Raw genomic sequence first — 20295 nt, forward strand, 5'->3', positions numbered from 1 at the left:
GAGGTGATTTGATCGAGTAAGTAATGAAAGGGGCGAGAGAGATGTGTGGTAATAAAAAGAGTGTAGTTGAGAGAGCAGAAGAGGTAGAATTGAAATGGTTTGGTCACATGGAGAGAGTGAGTAAGGAAAGATTGACAGAGAAGATATATGCGTCACAGGTACAGGGAACTAGGAAAAGCGGGAGCCCAAACTGGAGGTGGAAGGATGGAGTGAAAAAAATTTTGAGCGATCGGGGCCTGAACATACAAGAGGGTGAAAGGCGTGCAAGGAATAGAGTAAATTGGAACGATATGGTATATCGGAGTCGACGTGCTGTCAATGGATTGAACCAGGGCATGCGAAGCGTCTAGGGTAAACCATGGAAAGTTTTGTGGTACCTGGATGTGGAAAGGGAGCTGTGGTTTCGGTGCATTATACATGACAGCTAGAGACTGAATGTGAACGAATGTGGCCTTTGTTTTCTTTTCCTAGTGCTACATCGCGCGCGCGCGGAGGGGGGGGGGTATTTCATGTGTGGTGGGGTAGCGACGAGAATGGATGAAGGCAGCAAGTTTGAATATGTACATGTGTATATATGTATATGTCTGTGTATGTATATGTATGCATACGTTGGAAGGTTTAGGTATGTATATGTGCGTGTGTGGGCGTTTATGTATATACATGTGTATGAGGGTGGTGGGTTGGGCCATTCTTTCGTCTGTTTCCTTGCGTTACCTCGCTAACGCGGGAGACAGCAACTAAGCATAATATATATATATATATATATATATATATATATATATATATATATATATATATATATATATATATACATATATATGAACCTTCTGCTACAGGAATCCCTTTTATCCTTAGTGGGTTCCTGTAGCACACATGAAGCTGGCCACGTCCACTGATCGGGACCACGGGTCATTAAATGTTGTCTGCGCCTCTGCGTGCAGAGAGCTCAGGGAAATTGATTAGTAAATGCTCGGTGTCTTCTTTATGGTGATTCGCTAAAACTCTTGGGATATTATTGAAACTGAGTGTTATGTTGTAACGATGGGTTATGCTCATAGCGTAACGGGGCATTTAGATTTGTCATGGAATATGTAAAGGTGATGGGTATAGAATGAATGTTCGAATCACAGAAGTATATATTTGTTGGGTGTATTCTGTAAGTTGTAAGGAAGGATGGTAAATGAGAGCGAGGTGGCATACATTAGACATCAGAACAATGGGGAGCAATAATTCGGTTTCAGGAGTGTTAGAGGGTGTGTGGTTCTGGTGTCTGCTTGGAAGAATGTGTATGAGACATACTTAGAGAAAGAGAAGGATCTGCATGTGACATTTCTGGATCTAGAAAGAGCATATGATAGGGTTGATGGGGGTGCCTCATGGAATGTGTCACGAATATATGTAGCGTAGGGTAAGCTACCACAAAGCAGTGAAATTTCATTCAGACGTTAAAGGACGTGAGAGAGAGTAAACAGAAGGGAGGGTGAATCGTTCGAAGTGAAGGTACGTCTGTAACAAGGGTGGGTGGGGTCACCATGGCTGTTTAATCTATTTACGGACGGAATGGTGTGAATGTAAGAGTTTTTAGGAGAGTCGTAGGTCTGCTGTCTGGCAAGGGTGGATGTTTTTAGGAAGTGAGTCAATTGTTGCTTGGTGATGACAAGGCGCTCGTGGCTGATTTGAGTAAGAAACTGCAGATATCGTTTGGGAGTGTATGAAAGGACAAAACAGAGAATAAATATGAACGAAAGCAAGGTTAATAGGTTTAGCAATGGAGAAACAAGTTAGATGAGTTTTGAGTTTAAACGAAAAAAAAAAAGCTTGGAGGAAGTTAATTGTTTTAGATACCTAAGAGAAGACATGGCAGCGAATGGAACCACGGGAGCAGCAGTGAGTCACTGGGTGGGGAATGGGGACCAAGGTCCTGGGAGCATTGAAGAATTCGTGGAAAAAGAGGTCGCTGTTTGAAAACAAGAGATGGGCATGTTTCAAGGTACATCAGTCCCTACGGTCTTGTATGGATGCGAGGCATGGGCTATAGATGAGTATGTAGGGAAGGGAATGAATGTGTCAGATATGAAAAGCTTGAGTACAAAATGTTGTGTGAGGAGGGCCGATCGGGTTAGAAATGACAGGGTGAGAGAGAAGTGTGGTAATAAGAGATGTATGGTTGAAAGAGCTAAAGAGGATGTGCTGAAATGGTTTGGACATATGGAGAAAATGGGTAAGGATAGATGTGCAAAGAGGATAAACGTGTCAATAATGAAGAAGACAAGGAGAGTGGGAACACCGAGTTGGAACTGGAAGGATGAAGCGGAAAAGGTTTCAAGTGTTCGTGGCCTGAGCATACAGGAGGGTGCAAGGCGCGCATGGGATAGACTGAATTAGAGTGATGTTGCATGCGGGGCGTCATGCTGTCTTTGGCCCGAACAAGGGCACGTGAAACGGCCGGGGAAAACCATGGGAAGGGCTGTGGGCCCTGGTGGTGGTTTAGGTGCATTATATATGCCACCAGGAGAATGGATCTGAACGAATGGGGCCATCTCTTCGCGCATTCCAGGCTCTACTTTAATAACGCAGGAAACAGCGAACGAGTAAAAAAAATTATTATTCATTGTTCTTATTTTTCTCATTATCATCATTATCATTTCCATTATATTTGTTACTCTGACTACCTGTAGTCTGTAGATTTCCAAACTGCGTCGAGAGACTGCTGGAAGTGATGATAGAACTCTGAAGGTGGAACAGATATTCCAAACAGCGGCCTCTGGCTTCTAAAGATGAACTAGAGACTCCTGAAGGTGAACCAGTGACTTCTGGAGATGGTCGAGAAAGCAAAATAAGACACGAGGAAAAAAAAAAAAAAAGAGGTGAAGACAGTGGATGGTGCACGTAAGGAAATGATCACTTTTAATAAGACGGGAAACAAGATCAGCATTTCTGACACGGTTGGTGTAAGATGGTTCTGAGTATCAATTTAGCACTCCTAAGTTGAGGGCGGTAGTGCTTCTCTGACCGAATGCTATCTACAGCCTATTGACAATGAGGTTATCAGTTCCATGCACCACTACAGGTCTTCTAAGTCGAGGCGGCTACTGTCTACGTCCTACCGACACGGAGCGTAAGACGGTTCCCTGTATAGATTCATCACTTTATGTCAGCACGGTAGTACTTGCCTGGGTGGCTGCGGATGACACGGAGGTTGTAAGAGGGTTCCGGACATCACTTGAGTAGGTCAGCATGACAGAACTTTCTCGACCGGCTGGATGGAATACAGACTCTTAAATTTGGTCGAGAAATATCTGGATGTGGTCCACAGACTTCATTAGGTAGCCTATAACCTTCAATGTTGTTACAAACTTCTGAATGCTGCCTAAAGACTCCATAATTTTGTCTAAAAACTTTTGAATATCGTCTATTACAATAATGGTTTACAGACTTCTGGAAGTAGTGTAGAATAAGACCAGCAGATCTTACCCGGAGGATGAAAGATGGTTCTGAGCATTGCCTGATCACTTGTAAGTCAGGGAGGTACTACTTCCCTGGCTGACTGCTGTATAAACCTTGTTGACACGGAGGCCTAAGTTTAGTCGCCAGACTTCAAAACATGGCTTGGAAATTCCTGAATATAGCGACTGGATTCATAAAAATGGTCTGGGGGATTCCTGTATGTAGCCAAAAGACCCCCCCGAACATTTTCTGACGACTGCAGAGGTTGTGACCGAAGTGTCATTAAGACTGTCGGTACCCGTGGGGATTATCTGTGTCGGGTGAAGAGGCTTTACTGGGGGCTTAAGGCTGACTCCAGCGACTTGACTCTCCGTGTCTGACCTGACTCAGTCTCTTGGGCCCGTCCATTGAGGGCCAAGGTGTTAGATGAAGGAGCAGAAAAGAACCAGGGTGAAAGAGAAGACGAGCTACCAACAGAAGCATACAAAAGGGAAGGAAATGGAGGATAGAAAAAAATAAAGAAGAGCCTAACTGGATGATAAATGGGAGGATAACGGGAAGTCACGTTGAAAGATAAAGTGGATGGCTAAGAAACACATGTTGGATGATAAAGTGGAGCCAACTCGGAAGGTAAAGGGGAATAAAGGTAGAAGATCATGTCAAACTAAGATGGAGGTTAAAGCAAGAGACAGAGAGGAACCAAAGTGTAAAGGAATAGGAACCAAACTAGAGGATGGAAAGGTACCAAGATGAGAATATGTAGAAGAACTAAGGTGGAGGCTAAGGTGGGAAGGATGAGCCAAAATGTAAGATAAACAGGATCTACGTTCAAGGTCAAGACAGAAGATAAACACTAGCAAAACGGAAACCAATTACAGATAAAAAGGAATTAATGGCAAAGTTAATTACAGGATGAGACATCAAGAGGAGCTAAGATGGAGACAACAATGGAAAATCAATCGATGCAAAGAAAGAAAATAAAGATAGAATATGGTGAAAAAGGGGCGAATGATAAAGAAGGACCAGCTTTGAAAATATAAAGTTGAAATGGATGGTCAAGAGATAGGAAGAGGGAAGACTAGGAGAAGCCAAGTGGTTCATAAAGAGGAAATAAGGTGTAATACAGATAAGAGGAAAGAAGGAGGATGACGTAAAAATAAGAATGAAAGAAAACAAGCCAAGGAAAATATGCGAAACAAATTTTCATTTTCTTTTTGTGCCTAGGTAACAAGTGCTATTTTCTAATTGATCATGTCAGAAGAATATAGAAAATAGCTATCAATCCCTTGAAACTTTGCTTTTGTGGTCAGGACAGTAATATCTTGAAATTTACTTATTTTTCAGAACATTCCAGATAGATTCAGTGCTGAGTAGCTAATATAGAACATTCTAGAAGTTTCCAGTAATATAAAAGTAATCAGAGGGGGGAAGGAAACCGTTGTAGAGCCAGATTACAAATTCAGAGATGCAGCTGAGGAGGGAAACCCATACCACCCCAATCAAAAAGACCTCAACGATTCTATCAGACATCTTGGTCTCACAAACTCCACTTCCAAGCTTTTCACGTCTTGGCTCAAGCAGTGGAACTTGTTGGATAAAAAGGTGCAAATCGCAGATCAGAGGAAGCGTCGTTTAGGTTTTTCCATATTCTTCACCCGTCAAGATGGGCTCTGCTTCTGCTGCAATGTAACCAGTCTGTAACAGGAACGAGTGCCGTCTCTTTATTGACAGCTCATACAGGAGCCTCAAAGCCGTGCTGCCCCATAACGAGAATTGGTACTTGTTTCTTCCTCTGGTTCACCTCAAATAAGAATAAAACAGTTACAAGACCTTAGACGCCTGGGAGGTTATTGAACACTTCAAAATGGTGGCATTCATGATGAGTCTCCAAGGCGGATTCACCAAGTTTCCCTGCTATCTTTGCCTTTGGGACAGCAAAGACACCGCGGCGCACTACCACACGTAAGACTGGCCACAGGGGACCAAATTCTCTGTGGAGATGAACAACGTCAAGTGGGAGCCATTGATGACTGATGGACCCCCGGAAGGTGTTGATGCCACCACTGCACATAAAATTAAGCCTTATGAAACAATTTGTCACAGCTCTAGATAAGGAGTCTGCAGCCTTCAAGTACCTTCATGACTTTTTCCCTAAACCGTCCGAGGCAAAGGTCAAACCCGGTGTCTTCGTCCGACCACAGATAAAGAAGATCCTGGAGTGCAAGGAATTACCCAAGAAGCTCACTAGGAAGGAGAGAGCAGCTTGATGCAGCTGTGTGGCAGTAGTTCGGGGCTTCCTGGGCAATCACGAGATTGAAAACTATCTAGAGTTGGGTTGAGACTATGGTGAAGAACTACGGTAAATTGGGCTGCAGGATGTCCCTCAGAGTTCATATCCTTGACGTTCATCTTGATAAATTCAAGGGGAACATGTAAACGTATTCGGAGGAGCAAGGCGAGCGCTTCCAACCAGGGTATAACTGGACTTTGATCGCCGCTATCATGGAAAACATAACGAGAACATGATGGGAGAATATATTTGGAGTCTTATTCATAAAAGTAATTTACAGTACAATTGTAAATCTCGAAAAACTACTCACTTCTAAATCTTTTGTTATCACTTTTGATCAAATTTGATTCTTATGTTGTTGCATTTATGACTCTCTGAATAAAAGTATGCAAATTCGCCAGTTGTCCAATTGGAAATAGATATACTTCAAAATATCACTGTCACGGTCACAAAAACAAAGTTTGAAGGGAATATTAGCCTTTTCTCCACCTTTTGCGTATAAACAATTAGGAAATAACACTTACTAACCAGGGAAAAAAATTGTGTTACACAGTGTTAAAATGATAACTGGCTTTTAAAGAATATGGAGAATAAAGAGAGAAAAGCAGTCAAAATCGAACAAGCCCCAAGGTAGACTCCGATCATCCACAGCACAGAGAGGAACTGTAAGCTGGTGACTTTCAATTTCGAAAAGAGGGAACAGAGGAAGAAGCCAAGCGGAGAGTGCTCATCTTCCTCGAAGGTTCAGGCTAGTGAATCTAAATATGCGTGGATGTGACCAAGATGAGAAGAAAGGAGAGATAGGTAGTATGCTTGAGGAGAGAAGCCTGAATGTTCTCTGTTTGAATGAAACAAAGTTGAAGGGTAAAGTGGAAGAATGGTTTGGAAATGTCTTAAGAGTAAAGTTATGGGTTGATGCTATGGCAAGAGCCAAGGAAGAGGTAGCACTACTGCAGAGGTAGGAGTTATGGGAGTGTGTGACAGTGTAAGGAAGTGAGCTCTAGACTGATGTGGGTAAATATGAAAGTGATTGCAAGATATGGGTGATTAGTACTTATGCACCTGACCATAAAAGAAAGATAATGGGAGGCAAGTGGTTTAAGAGCAGCTGAGTGAGTGTGTCAGTCGTTTTCATGCAAGAGACTGGGTTTCCTATGATGAGTGATCTAAATGGAAAGATAAATAACATGACAGTTGAGGGTATAACTAAGGGGCATGGGTATCCAGTATTACAAATGGAAAAAGTGAAAAGCTTGTGGAACTGTGTTGGGGAACAAGACTGGTGAGAGGAAATACCTGATTTAAAAAGAATGATACAAAATTATACGTATTCAAGTAAGAGAAACGTTTGGCGGACATTGCTGGATTACATGCATGCAAAAGAGAGACTTTGGGATGTGAATGTGCTGAGAGGGGCAACTGGTCAAATGTCAGATCATTAACTGTTGAAGGCTAAAGAGAGGAACTTGTGAAGGTTTTAGGAAAAGAGGAAACATTTTATGGGTGAGAATACAGTGGAGAGAGAAAGCGAGTTTAGATAAGAAACCTGTGTGAAGTGATATCAGGCAAAACGTGATGGTAAGTGCAGCTAAGGGAGTGGGTGAAGAATGGGAGGTATTTAAGGAAGCAGTGCTAGCTTGTCACGAAATGCATGTGGCATGTATAATGTGAGAGGTGGGTAGATTGGAAAAGGTAAAGGGTGGTAGGATGAAGTAATGTTGCTTGTGAACGAGAAAAGAAAGGTATATGGGGGATACTTACAGAGAAGGAGTGCAAGTGACTGGGAGAAACGTAACAGAAAGTGGCAGGGGATAAAAAGGAAGGTGCAGGGATTGAAAAAGAAGGCAAGTTAGAATTGGGTTGGGCAAGTATCAGCGAACTTTAGAGAGAGCATGATGATGTTTTGGAAGAAGGTTAATAGTGTGAAAAATAAAAACAAGAGAACAAATGGGAACACAAGTGATAGTAGATAATGATGAAGTGAGGAGGATAAGGAGTGAATATTAAGACAGACTGTTGAATGGATTTGATGATACGGTGGCAGATATAGGGAGTTTGGGTATGAATGGTATGCAAAGTGGGTGTGTCAAGAAGAGTGGTTTGGTGAAGAAAGAAGAGGTTGCGAAAACCTTGCGTTAAGATGAAATGCTGCAAGGTGGAGGAGTTGATGGCACCATAACTGAATTTCTTAAGAAACGGGGAGACTGTGTTGTTAGATGTCTGTTAGGATTTTCAATGTATATGGATCATAGTGAGGTGCATGAAGAGTGGAAGAATGCATGTATAGAGCCACTGTATAAGAGCAAGGGGAATAACCGTGAGTGTTCAGACTACAGAAGTATACAGTTGTTGAGTGTCCTTGGTAAATTGTATGAGAGAGGGATGAATGAAATATGAAGGCAAGTACAGAGCATCAAATAGGGGAGGAACAGTGTGGATCAGACGTTTGCTTTAAAGAATGTGTGAGATATATTTCAAGAATATATGTTGTTCGAAGAAAGCTGCAGGAAGTAGTGAAAGTTTTCATCAAGAGCGTAAGGCATGTGTACAATTAGGAAGAGGGAAGAGTGAATGGTTCCAAGTGAAGGTTGGTCTGCGGTAGGGGTGTATGGCTGTTTGATTTGTTTATGGATGGGTCGGTGAAAGAGGTAAATGCAGATGTTTTAGAGAGTGTGGCGAGTATGCAATCTGTAGGGTATACAGGGTTTTGAGAAGTGAGTTATTTGTTCTTCTATAATGGCAGATTGGAATGAGAAACCGTAGAAGATGGTAACGAAATCGATAAAATCGTGTGTAAGGAGGTTGACAGTAAACGTGAATAAAAGCACAGTTATAAGATTTACCAAGGTAGGTGGAGAGATAGATGGGGTGTGAGTATGAATATCGATTAATTGTAAGAAGTGAACTGTTTTAGATATCTGGGAGTGGCCATGGCGGCAAATGGAATCATGCAGGCGGAAGCGAGTTGACTGAGACGGCGGGTGAAGGGCGAAGGTTCTGGGTGCATTGAAGTGTGTGTGGAATGAGAGGTTATCTGGGAAGGGACAATGGATGCATTTAAACGTAAAGTAGCTTCAACAATGTTATATGGATCCGAGGTATGGGATATTGATGATGTGCGGAGGAAGGTGTATGTGCTAGAAATGAGATGCTTGCGGAGAATATATATATATATATATATATATATATATATATATATATATATATATATAGATATATATATATATATATATATATATATATATATATATATATATATTGACAAAGCACGGTTGTAGGTCGATGAGAGACTGCTCGTGGGAGTATGAGCGTTCGCCACGTTGCGTCAGTATACAGAGGCTATAATCCAATGTGGGATCTAATGATTAACCCACACGTAATTACCTCTATATAACAGATGCATGATGCTGCAAGTTTCGGCGCTACGAGACCTCGCATCGCGTACCTCATCCCTATACTCTTCGCATCGTGTACCTCATCTTGCACTGCGTACCTTATCCCGACACTCCTCACACTGCGTACCTCATCCCGACACTCCTCACACTGCGTACCTCATCCCTCTGTTCCTTACACTGCGTACCTCATCCCTGTGTTCCTCACTGCGTACCTCATCCCTCTGTTCCTTACACTACGTACCTCATCCTTGTGTTACTCACTGAGTACCTCATTCCTATGTTCCTCACACTGCGTACCTCATCCCTCTGTTCCTCGCACTGCGTACCTCAACCCTACACTCCTCACACTGCGTACCTCATCCCTCTGTACCAGTTTCCCCCCCCGAATCATCTGGTGAAGCTTCGGTTTAGAATTCATTCTACTTTTTTTTTGTCGGTGGCATCGAAGAGTGGGGTCGAACCTCGGAGTTTTACTTCAGAGTTCTCCGCTCTCAGTTGTAATTCTTAAACACGGATGAGAGAAAAGAAATGTGTCTTTTGTGAAAAAAAAAAAACGTAATAGTAATGATAATCTACATGAACTGAATCATATGTTTTGCGTCATTTATATGAGGTTCTTACTAAAGCCTTTTTTTATTTTTCTGATATACTGGCGTCTGCAATCCATCCACCAGAATACTGACTGAAGGGAGGAAAGGCGGGAGATCCTATGACCCTCTCATTTCCTGGACGAGTTCACATTAGTAACGGCGCGGCAGTGGCTGGAGCCCCCCTGCGGAAATCAGTCAACATGACACGCAGTGGGTGTGTGTGTGTGTGTGGGGGGGGGGTTCTGCGCCCTTGAGGAGGTGGGTAAAAGAGGTGATGGAGAACACTTAAGGTGGGGGGGGGGAGGGTTGTTGTTGAGGGGGAAAGAGAGAAAAAAAACAATGGAGGGGATAGGAGAAGATGGGAGAGGCCAAAAAAGGGATGGAGAGGTGCATTACCAGTGAAGGTGAAGTGACGAAAGTGGCTGAGGAGGATGTTGAGAGAGAGAGAGAGAGAGAGAGAGAGAGAGAGAGAGAGAGAGAGAGAGAGAGAGAGAGAGAGAGAGAGAGAGAGAGCAAAATGAACACCACCAAAGAGAGGAATGTAAGAGCAAGGGAACGAGGTAAAGGCTGAAGTAAGAGTGAGAGGGGTGTGAAAGGTGCAACGTGTGGAGGTAAGAAAGAGGACATCTCAACAGTGAGATCAAAGGATTCTGACCCACACACACACACACACACACACACACAAAAGTCTCGGCTCCCATCCTAGGTTTAAAACCCTAACACGATGAACTACAGAAATAAATAAATCATACTTTTCTTTTCAAAACATCGGATGTATCTGAAGTAAAATAAAAAAGAATAACGACAGCGCATAATTTTCGCTTTATGAAGTCATGAATATTTTAGTTCGAATTCGCGGGTTAATTAAGCAAATTAATTTTGCTCCCAAACAGGATCCATCTATGATCAGGTGTCATAATAAGTCGGTGACCGACCACACCATGGGCAGCCCGGGCACACACATTTTCCACGTCTCTTTGCCATCAGTGACCACACCATGAGCTGCGTGGACAAAAACGAAGAAGCGGTCTTTAGTTCCCGTTAATGACAATCGCGAAGCAGACAGATCAGAGAAAAGCTGATGGGAGGGAAAACGTGACCGGGAAGTAAGTAGGAGGAGGAACAGAGAATGTCAGTAGGTGACGAAGTGAAGTCAAGCCTGTGGATTCCTCTGAATGGGCTGTTCGGAAGATGGTAGCATCGTCGTCAGAGAGTCTCTTCAACTGAGACGATAATGCCAGATTCTGTAATTAGACCATGTGCTGACAACCCAAATACTGAAGCACTAAAGTCACATGTGCAGTTGGTTGATTCATTGGGCTTTTGGCCTACTAACTGTCAGGTTCGTTAAGGAGTGTTGAGGCAAGTTACATCCACCACCCGAAAAATCTTTAACATCGTCTTCAGGCGTCAAAGATAACTCGCAAGACGAGCCACATTCTCACTATAGATATGGCTAATGGAAGTTATATATTGATACTATAGAATGGTGGTCCTCTCTCTCCGTCTGTTTGCACACTCGCCGTGGAAGCCCTGGTGTTAGAAAGGACCTCTTCCTAGAGGCTCATGCAACCTAAGGCTGCGCTACTTCCAGCAGCAGTGAAATGTGAGCTCCTCTGGATCGAGATTTTTTTTTTTTTGACGAGACTGAACTCTCTGTAATACAGCCTCGCCAGATGTGGCTTTTCATTCGCGATGTAACTTTGATCAGGAGGAGTTGGTAACACACACACACACACACACACACACACACACACACACACACACACACAAATGTCTTGGCTCCCATCCTAGGTTTTAAACGCTAACACGATGGACTACAGAAATAAATGAATCATCCTGTTCTTTTCAAAACATCGGATGTATCTGAAGTAAAATAAAAAAAAGAATAACGACAGCGCATAATTTTCGCTTTATGAAGTCATGAATATTTTAGTTCGAATTCGCGGGTTAATTAAGCAAATTAATTTTGCTCCTAAACAGGATCCATCTATGATCAGGTGCCATCATAAGTCGGTGACCGACCGTACCATGGGCAGCCCGGGAACACATTTTCCACGTCCCTTTGCCTTCAGCGACCACACCATGAGCGGCACCATGAGCGGCCCGTACTACACATATCGAGATGGTATGATTTCAAAGTTCTTCATACCAAACCAATCTTGTCAGGTTCAAGCATAACACAGTCTTCTGTCATCATCAGTGCAACTAGAAGCATATGGTTCTGGACCTGACTGACTGACTGACATGTAAAGATTACTTATTTGTACCACATGGGAAGGAAGCTTGACCCGTGTCTGTCCCCCCTCGGCATCTCTTGAACATTCTCTACTATCATGCATCTTAAAATCATGTATGATGTCTGCATTACCTGTGTCTTCAGTCATTCTGTTCTATTCATCCACTACTCTTACATTATAAAAGGCCTCCTTTCCATTATTTTTTAACAAGCTTCTTGCTTAATATCATTTACGTGCTCTTCTTGCTCTATCCCTATTTCTCTCGAAGAACTGTTCACTGTCCACTGTTTGTGTACATACGTATGTGTATGTGTTACTTCTTACACTTAAAAGGAGCAAGCTTGACTCTGAGGAGGCTCGATTTCCTGTTCGTTTTATCATACAGACTTTAGAGTTTCTTACTACTTCAGCTACTTCTTCGCTCAGTGTATGTCCCCTTTCGACAACTCACTTTACTCAAGAAATGCTTCCTCATAGCCCTCCACATAGTTTGTTCGTCATCTATTTACCCCTCATTTGGGGAATCTTCCCCTTCCTCGCTTCTATTTATGGCAACTCCAAATCTCTGAGAATTAATATCCCGTGAAACATTGAGTTCAATTCTTCACATACGTTCTTATTTCTGTCTACAGCTCTTCTTTCTGAGATCGTTTATCTATCTATTTTTTCTAACTCGGTTTTTCAACATAGATTTACAAAATTGCGTAATAGTACAACCTGGAATTGCCAGTTTTTCTTCTTTCACAAATTCCTCCATTTACGTCTCGATGTTGTAATTTCTGACCCTTAGCATCTCTGGCATGCAGCCGGACTTCGAGGTCTCCTTTAATTTCTTCCATGATGTCTGTCTGTATCTGTGTTCCCTTGTTATTATGCTTCTCTTATCAAACCATTACTACTGTACTCTCTCTCTCTCTCTCTCTCTCTCTCTCTCTCTCTCTCTCTCTCTCTCTCTCTCTCTCTCTCTCTCTCCCATACGACTGACAACCACCTCTCGATATATACCTCGTTGTACGTCTGACAAATTTGTTTTATTGTAATTCTATTTCTCTAGTTTTGGAATCCAGCCTCCTGATCTCTTTCTCTCCCACCTAAAGGTTAGGTTTCTTAAAAACTAATAGCTTCCTTTCTCATTACTTGCCCCCATTTTGGGTCATGTCCTCCCTTTATCCACTTTCACTATGCAATCCTTCTCGATTACTAAGAAACTGGCGCTATCGGACTCTGCCAGCTTGTGGTTATGCCGCAAGTGACGAGTCACCTTGGGAGAGACAGCATCATCGGAGTATCATCTCGTCAAACAACTTATCACTTCAAAGAAGTCCGTACTTTCCCTGCTACTTACTGAGGGCAGGATTGAAGGTGCAGAAGCCTCTGGAGAAAGAGTTCTTTGGCCTGAATGATGAAAATTATACTAAGAAATCACTTTTCCAAATTGGTGGTCAACACGTAACTTTACTGATTTCAAGGCCGGTGTAGCGCGAGTGACTTCCTATGTATGTTGGCGCTAAGGCTTTTCCTGCATATATTTCACGAAACTGAATCTCCATCCGTTTTTAATCCCCGTGTGACTCTAAGGTTCTCCAACATATTTCATCAGAACCAAGTCCCCTAAAAGTAGGGTTTCTTAACTTTGTAGGTTTTTGCGCCATTCTGATTGGCCTCTTATCTTCTTAAAAGAATCTCTTTGGCTCTTCTGATCTTCTTCGAAGATGATATATTCGCTTGGTTATTAATCATATATTATCAATTACTGTGTCAGCCAGAGGCTACTGACCAAAAGGTTCGCTGTTTACCTTCTTTCACAGCTGCGCCCTTTTCTCTTGACCTTACACTGCTTCCTCGAGTATTACTTTCAGTCACTCTAGCTTCTCTGCTCATATCAGCATTAAAACTCGTTTTCCAAATCACTGTCTCTTGAACTATATGCCTTCAATGACAATTTGAGGTAATCCTCACCCTCCTTTGCCTTCTCTCTCTTTTCTTTGTACATCAGAGAGTACGTGTGTCCTGAAATCCTTTCGTAGTCTTGTCAATACCTATAATTCACTCTTATTTAATGAGTCATATATTCACGAGCTCTGTCATTTCTCATCAGTTCCTCAATACTATTTATGTGATCCTCAACACAGACTGACTGATTTCTTAAGAGTTATCTGCCGTGTCAACTGTACATGTCATATACTTCGGATCTTCTCTCCCCTCAACAAAAAAATTCATTAACAGTTAAAAGAAAAAAATATATCTCAGGAAATTTCTAAAAAAAAGAAGCAATACAACAAATTTAAAAGGTTGAAGTATCAAAATCAAACTAAAAACATCATAATCTTTAGCAAACATTCTCGAGTGTAGGCAGAAGGGTTCAAAACTTTCCCCAGTACGGACCTTAATCTGCTTTCTCTTTTCGTTCCACAGTGGTGGAAAAATAAGTGCTTCTTGTTTCTAGCACAATCCCGAGTATTTTTAGGCCTCACTATTTTTACCTCTGAATAATCCATTTTCTTCAATCGTTCTGTCATTTTTTAACGCACATCTTGATAAATTTTCTCTCTGTCTGCCACCTTTTAATTCGGACCTAATACCTCTCCACTGTTTTCCTTCCCTCCTCTGCAACACATCCCCATCCACACTGATGTATATACCTCTTTATTCGCAACGCTCGTACCAACAGTCTTCATTATATCCATGCCTTTTTCATCCTCCTCCTCCTCCTCCTCAACCCTATCCTTCATGAATAGCATAACCCGATCTCCTTCTTACCAGTTTACGCTCACCATTTCATTGAGTAAGCTCGAGACCTGTTCTAAGCAAATAAATATTATGTTTTCGTTAGCTTGCGGTTTTCTTTCAGTAATTTCCCTTACACTTCTCTGTCTCTCATCCTCTTTAGTACATCCTTCAGGTGTAGGCACTCGACCCTGACACTCTGATTGTCCTCACACCAAACCAGATCAATGAATTTGTTTCCTTCTGCAAACTTTTCACTGGTTTCTCTCATTATACGTTCCTCCATGTTTACTTTGTCTTGTAATTCCCTGGGTTCCTGCACCCTTCTGATGTCTTTGGCGCTCCCCTCCTCCTGTCTTCTAAATGGAAATGCTGTCTCCCCTGTAAACCATTAATCTCAATCTTGTCTTTCTTCCTTATCTTATCTTATGCGTACCTTTTGCTCAGGGGTGTTGCATTATCCTTCCCTGCCTCGGTCAAGGGATTCTCTTATCACCCGTTCCTTAACTTGACTGCTTCATGACTTTACCTCAGACCATATTACTCTAATAGCCTCCTTCAGCTGATCTGTTTCTTTCATCGTTTGTTTATTTGTTTCTTAGGTGTGTGTGTGTGTGTGTGTGTGTGTGTGTGTGTGTGTGTGTGTGTGTGTGCTAATTATTTTCACTATATTTTCAATCTATCATCCCTGAGTTGGGGATAAAGAATTCTACCTCCGTATTCCCTGCGTGTCGTAGAAGGCGACTAAAGGAAGCGGGAGCCGAAGCTTGAAAGTGCCCCCTACCTTCTTGTATTTCAGGTTCTAAAAGAGGAAACAGAAGGAGCTAAGCAGGGAGTGCTCATCCTCCTCGAAGGCTCAGGCTAGGATGTCTAAATGTGTGTGGATGTAACCAAGATGAGAAGAGAAGGAAAACAGGTATTATTTGAGAAAAGAATCCTGGATGTTCTGGCTCTCTGTGAAACAAAGCTCAAGGGTAAACGGGACGTATGGTTTGGAAATATCTTAGAAAAAATATCTTAGAAATAAAGTCAGGGGTGGTGAGAGACACACACACACACACACACACACACACACACACACACACACACACACACACAAACACACACACATATATATATATCTTTTATTTTTCTTTTAAACTATTCGCCATTTTCCGCGTTAGCGAGGTAGCGTTAAGAACAGAGGACTGAGCCTTAGAGTAAATATCCTCACCTGACCCCTTTCTCTGTTCCTTCTTTTGGAAAATTAAAAAAAAACGGGAAGGAAGGATTTCCAGCCCCCCGCTCCCTTCCCTTTTAGTCGCCTTCTACAACACGCAGGGAATACGTGGGAAGTATTCTTTCTCCCCTATCCCCAGGGATATAATATATATTATATATATATATATATATATATATATATATATATATATATATATATATATATATATATATATATATATACCACATCGTTCCAATTCACTCTATTCCTTGCACGCCTTTCACCCTCCTGCATGTTCAGCCCCGATCGCTCAAAATCTTTTTCACTCCATCCTTCCACCTCCAATTTGGTCTCCCACTTCTCCTCGTTCCCCCCACCTCTGATACATGCATCCTCTTTGTCATTCTTTCCTCACTCATTCACTCCATGTGACCAAACCATTTCAAAACACCCTCTTCTGCTCTGTGAACCACACTCTTTTTATTACCACACTCTGCTCTCTCAACCACACTCTTTTTATTATCACACATCTCTCTTACCCTTTCATTACTTACTCGATCAAACCACTTTACACCACAAACTGTCCTCAAACATCTCATTTCCAATACATCCACCCTCCTTCGCACAACCCTATCTATAGCCCACGCCAAACAACCATAAAACATTGTTGGAACCACAATTCCTTCAAACATACCCATTCTTGCTCTCCGAGATAATGTTCTAGCCTTCCACACATTTTTCAACGCTCCCAGAACTTTCGCCCCTTCCCCACCCTGTGACTCACTTTCGCTTCCATGGTTCCACCCGCCGCCAAACACACTTAAAGATATCTAAAACACTTCACTTCCTCCAGTCTTTCTCCATTCAGACTTTGGCGGACAAAAAAAAAAAAAAATGAAGTAATCACATTTCTAAGGAATCAGAACCAAACCCATAATGGTAACTTCTAATCAATCGTTTAACACCTGTATTTACTCTAATTACTGAAGGTATGATGTTTAACAATCAATTAATCTTTTTCATGTTCCTGTGATGTACAATTTCACTAAAAAGTTAATAATGCTATCTAAAAGAACTGTATTTCGATATTCTAGAAGTATTCTGAAGTTTATGACCCAAAATGATTCGAAGCAAGATCTAGAACAAATGTATACAACATTGAACAGGACACCCCCAACTTATGGACGACAACGGAAACAAAATGATCTCAACTGATTCTTTTACCCAGAGAGAAAAATTCTTTAACAGTGGCTCTGACTGTCCAAGAGCATTATATCAAAGAAACAACTCGTCATTCTTTCGCCAGTATTATTCACTGAAATTATCCAAAATTTCTGTCATCCTGAGTAGTATTTATGAGGTTAATGTCACAGCGTTTAAATGGTAACATGAGATGACCTAACTGAAGCTCAAGTGATCTATAGTGATATTAAGCCAAGAGAAACTGATATTCATCTTGACGGAGGTACTGACGACTGAAGGCTCCTTCTCAACATGAATACAACCGAACCACTCACAAACAATGAAAGCCATATAATCTAGTTGTGCGAAAACTTCTAATTCAATTTGCTTAATTGTATGATAAACAATGTACATCACTGACCTTCAACATCCTCCTGGCGCGAGATGTGATATTGGATGCGTTGAGACGACAGTTCACATGACGTTCGTGGTGATGCTTCAGAACAAGTGTTGAAAGTACCGTATTTCGCGACCATCCAGCTCAGCCGACGCTCCGACGCTTGCCGTGTGGTGTGAGGTGATAGAGATGATGGAACAACGAGACCAGCCAATGAGTGAAATCGTCTTCATCGGCAGGACGATGACAGTGCCACGGACCACCTGTTAGTGATGAAGGAAAAATTGGCTATTAAAGAAGAGAAAGTGAGGTTTTCATAAGTTGTGTCAATTTTTACGCTAGTGTTTTCATCAGCGATAAAATTCATAAACCCTGTTTTCCCTGGTCTTCATATTTCGCACCACTATCACCTTACTGTATTTGAAATATTAAAATGAAATATAAAGTTCCAAATCACGCTTCGCAAGTGATATTCCGTCCTCTAAACATTACACCCTCATCGCAAAACAAACCCACTCAATGTCTAAAGTTAATTTCGTTGCATAACCAAACTCATATGGCAGATATGAAGAAAAGAAAGTCACACAACATGTTCACTCAAAAGTTTTTCATTCCTTTCAAACAGTCACTATTATTCACTGACCTTAGACATCCAAAGAACACGAGTTCTGGTGATAATGGATGCGGTGTTTGTAATGAGAACGCCATCTGAATTCAGTTTGTATTCATGCTTCACGACAAATACGAAGCACCTCACCAGCCCGCTCAGCTGACGGTCACCATGTGAGGTGGGCTGCGAGTTCGAGGTAGACACTGTGGTTGGACGAATTACTGGCTACTGTCCTTTGTTTACATTTGCGTCTAACTGACAACTAACTGCCCTATCCGCTCGTTGGAAATGAATAGAATCACACCATACAGAGTGCTAGCAAACTATGAAAACATAATTAGAAAATGCAAGGTATGCTACCAAGCGTCTGGAGAACAGAGGTAAAAAAAATTCCCTTCATATGACAATGATTGGCATACATTGCACTCGAATGGACAGGAAGAAGCCCGTACGCCACACCCATTGTTACTGGGGTTGAAATGAAGGCGAAGATTTTGAAAAGAATGCGTCTGTATTGCATGCCGCTTGTTTAATCTATAATGTAGCATCATAATTTTATGTATCAACAGAAGGCTATTTGTGCTGATGTAGAATAAAGGTAAATCACATATCGAATACATCTGCATAGAGTGTGAAGCACAGTGTTAATTCATCTCAATTTCTTTTTTGTTTAGCATGTTTAACATCCATGCTTTTAGTACCAGCTTATTGGCGACAGCTATGAAATCCAACAAGACGCACTTATATGTCTAAATAAGCAAAGACACGGCAAAAACATTCAAAAACTGGCTAGTGTTTCTGACAGATAATCTAACATCTGTAAAACGATCACAAAACATTTTTTTCTCATGCATGAAATCTGTTTCCTACGAGTGGAATTTGGTTTGAGTACAGGCTCAAATGGGCAGCTGAGAAGGATTAGGTGGGCGGATGCGTCTTACGTGTACATGGGATGAATGGTTATAAAGGAAAGATAAGTGAGTCAAGAGAGCAGATGAGTGTGTAGGTGTGTTGGAGGGTTTGAGGTTAGGCGGGTGGTTTTCATAACGGTGGAGAGTGGTGTCGGTGTGTGAGTGATATTGGTGGGTGGATGCATTCTGTATCTCAAATCTGTATAAAGGTGATATTGGTCGGTTGGCTGGTGGGTGAGCGGGTGATGTGGGCACGGCGTGTGACTAGAGTGGTGGAGGGTTAGGCTGTTGTTTAGACTGATATGGATGGGCGAGTGAATGTGTGGAGAAAATGGATGTATTGATGAATATACGAGTGGATGCGTGTGGTGGCTGTTGTTGGAAAGTGGAAAGGTTGGGTAGTCTTAGGTGTGCAATTGGACAACGAGCACCCAGTATAGACGAGCATGACAATAGACGCAAAACAATTCGAAAACAGACGCGTTTTCATAGCGCGTGAGAAAGCATGGATTTCTCCGAAAAAGGAGTGACTATGTTGTTCATTGGTCAGTCGGAATTTACTGTATGCATGGCTCAAGATGCGGTACGTGAAGACCGTAGGAATGCCTGTACAGTACCTTTATATAAAGTAAAGGAGACAAGAGTTAATGCTCAAGTTACAAAGAATTAAATATGTAATTGGAAAGTCGTGCTTAGACTGGGAGTTGGTTTGAACAGATCAGACAGGGTAGAAACAATGTAGATTCAGGATGGTAGAGAGGTATACTAGGTGTTTACTTCAGAGAATTCGCGTTAGAATTACTTAAAAAAAAAAAAGAGAGGGATTTATGGCTTCGGAGAATTCGTGTTAAAATTACTTAGAGAAAGAGAGGGATTTGTATGACATTGTGGATCTGGAAAAAGCGTTAACAGAGGTGTGCAAGAAGTAATGAGGAGTTTTTTTCGATGGAGTAGGGAGTGTGTGAGAGTAAGAAGGTAAATTTTGTGCTGTGCAGACAGCTACACAGCACACAAACTGATGCTACAATATTGTGGCAATCCTGTGTTCATTAGCGTTGTGTGCCCCCCCTCGTGTACAGTGTTGAAATTCGAGCCTATTGTGTTGTGTAATCAGAGGTAGGGGCGTAGAGTGAAACCATATCACCACCACTGCCAAGATGTCAGTGGCTGAATACAGGTCGAATGAATTAGCATATAATCCCATAAACAAGGATGACGTCTTCCATAATATGCAGTTTATGAAAGACGCAGGACAAACACAACGACAGGGCATCTGAATAGCATAATTAATGTGTGGCTGTTGGT

At 41.9% G+C, this 20295-nt stretch overlaps 1 long non-coding RNA gene across 1 annotated transcript in view; it reads right to left on the minus strand.

Moving 5' to 3' along the window:
* LOC139751508 (uncharacterized) overlaps positions 1-18251 on the minus strand; it is a 46947-nt gene extending 28696 nt beyond the window's left edge. Inside the window, exons 1-2 of the long non-coding RNA XR_011713359.1 lie at positions 18113-18251; positions 17494-17732 (exon numbers count right to left, since the gene is read on the minus strand). This is a non-coding gene — a long non-coding RNA (uncharacterized lncRNA). The remainder of the gene's footprint in view (positions 1-17493; positions 17733-18112) is intronic.
* Between the last annotated feature and the right edge of the window lie 2044 nt (positions 18252-20295).

The sequence above is a fragment of the Panulirus ornatus genome, chromosome 1 (genome assembly GCF_036320965.1).
Source record: "Panulirus ornatus isolate Po-2019 chromosome 1, ASM3632096v1, whole genome shotgun sequence".
NCBI lineage: Eukaryota > Metazoa > Arthropoda > Malacostraca > Decapoda > Palinuridae > Panulirus > Panulirus ornatus.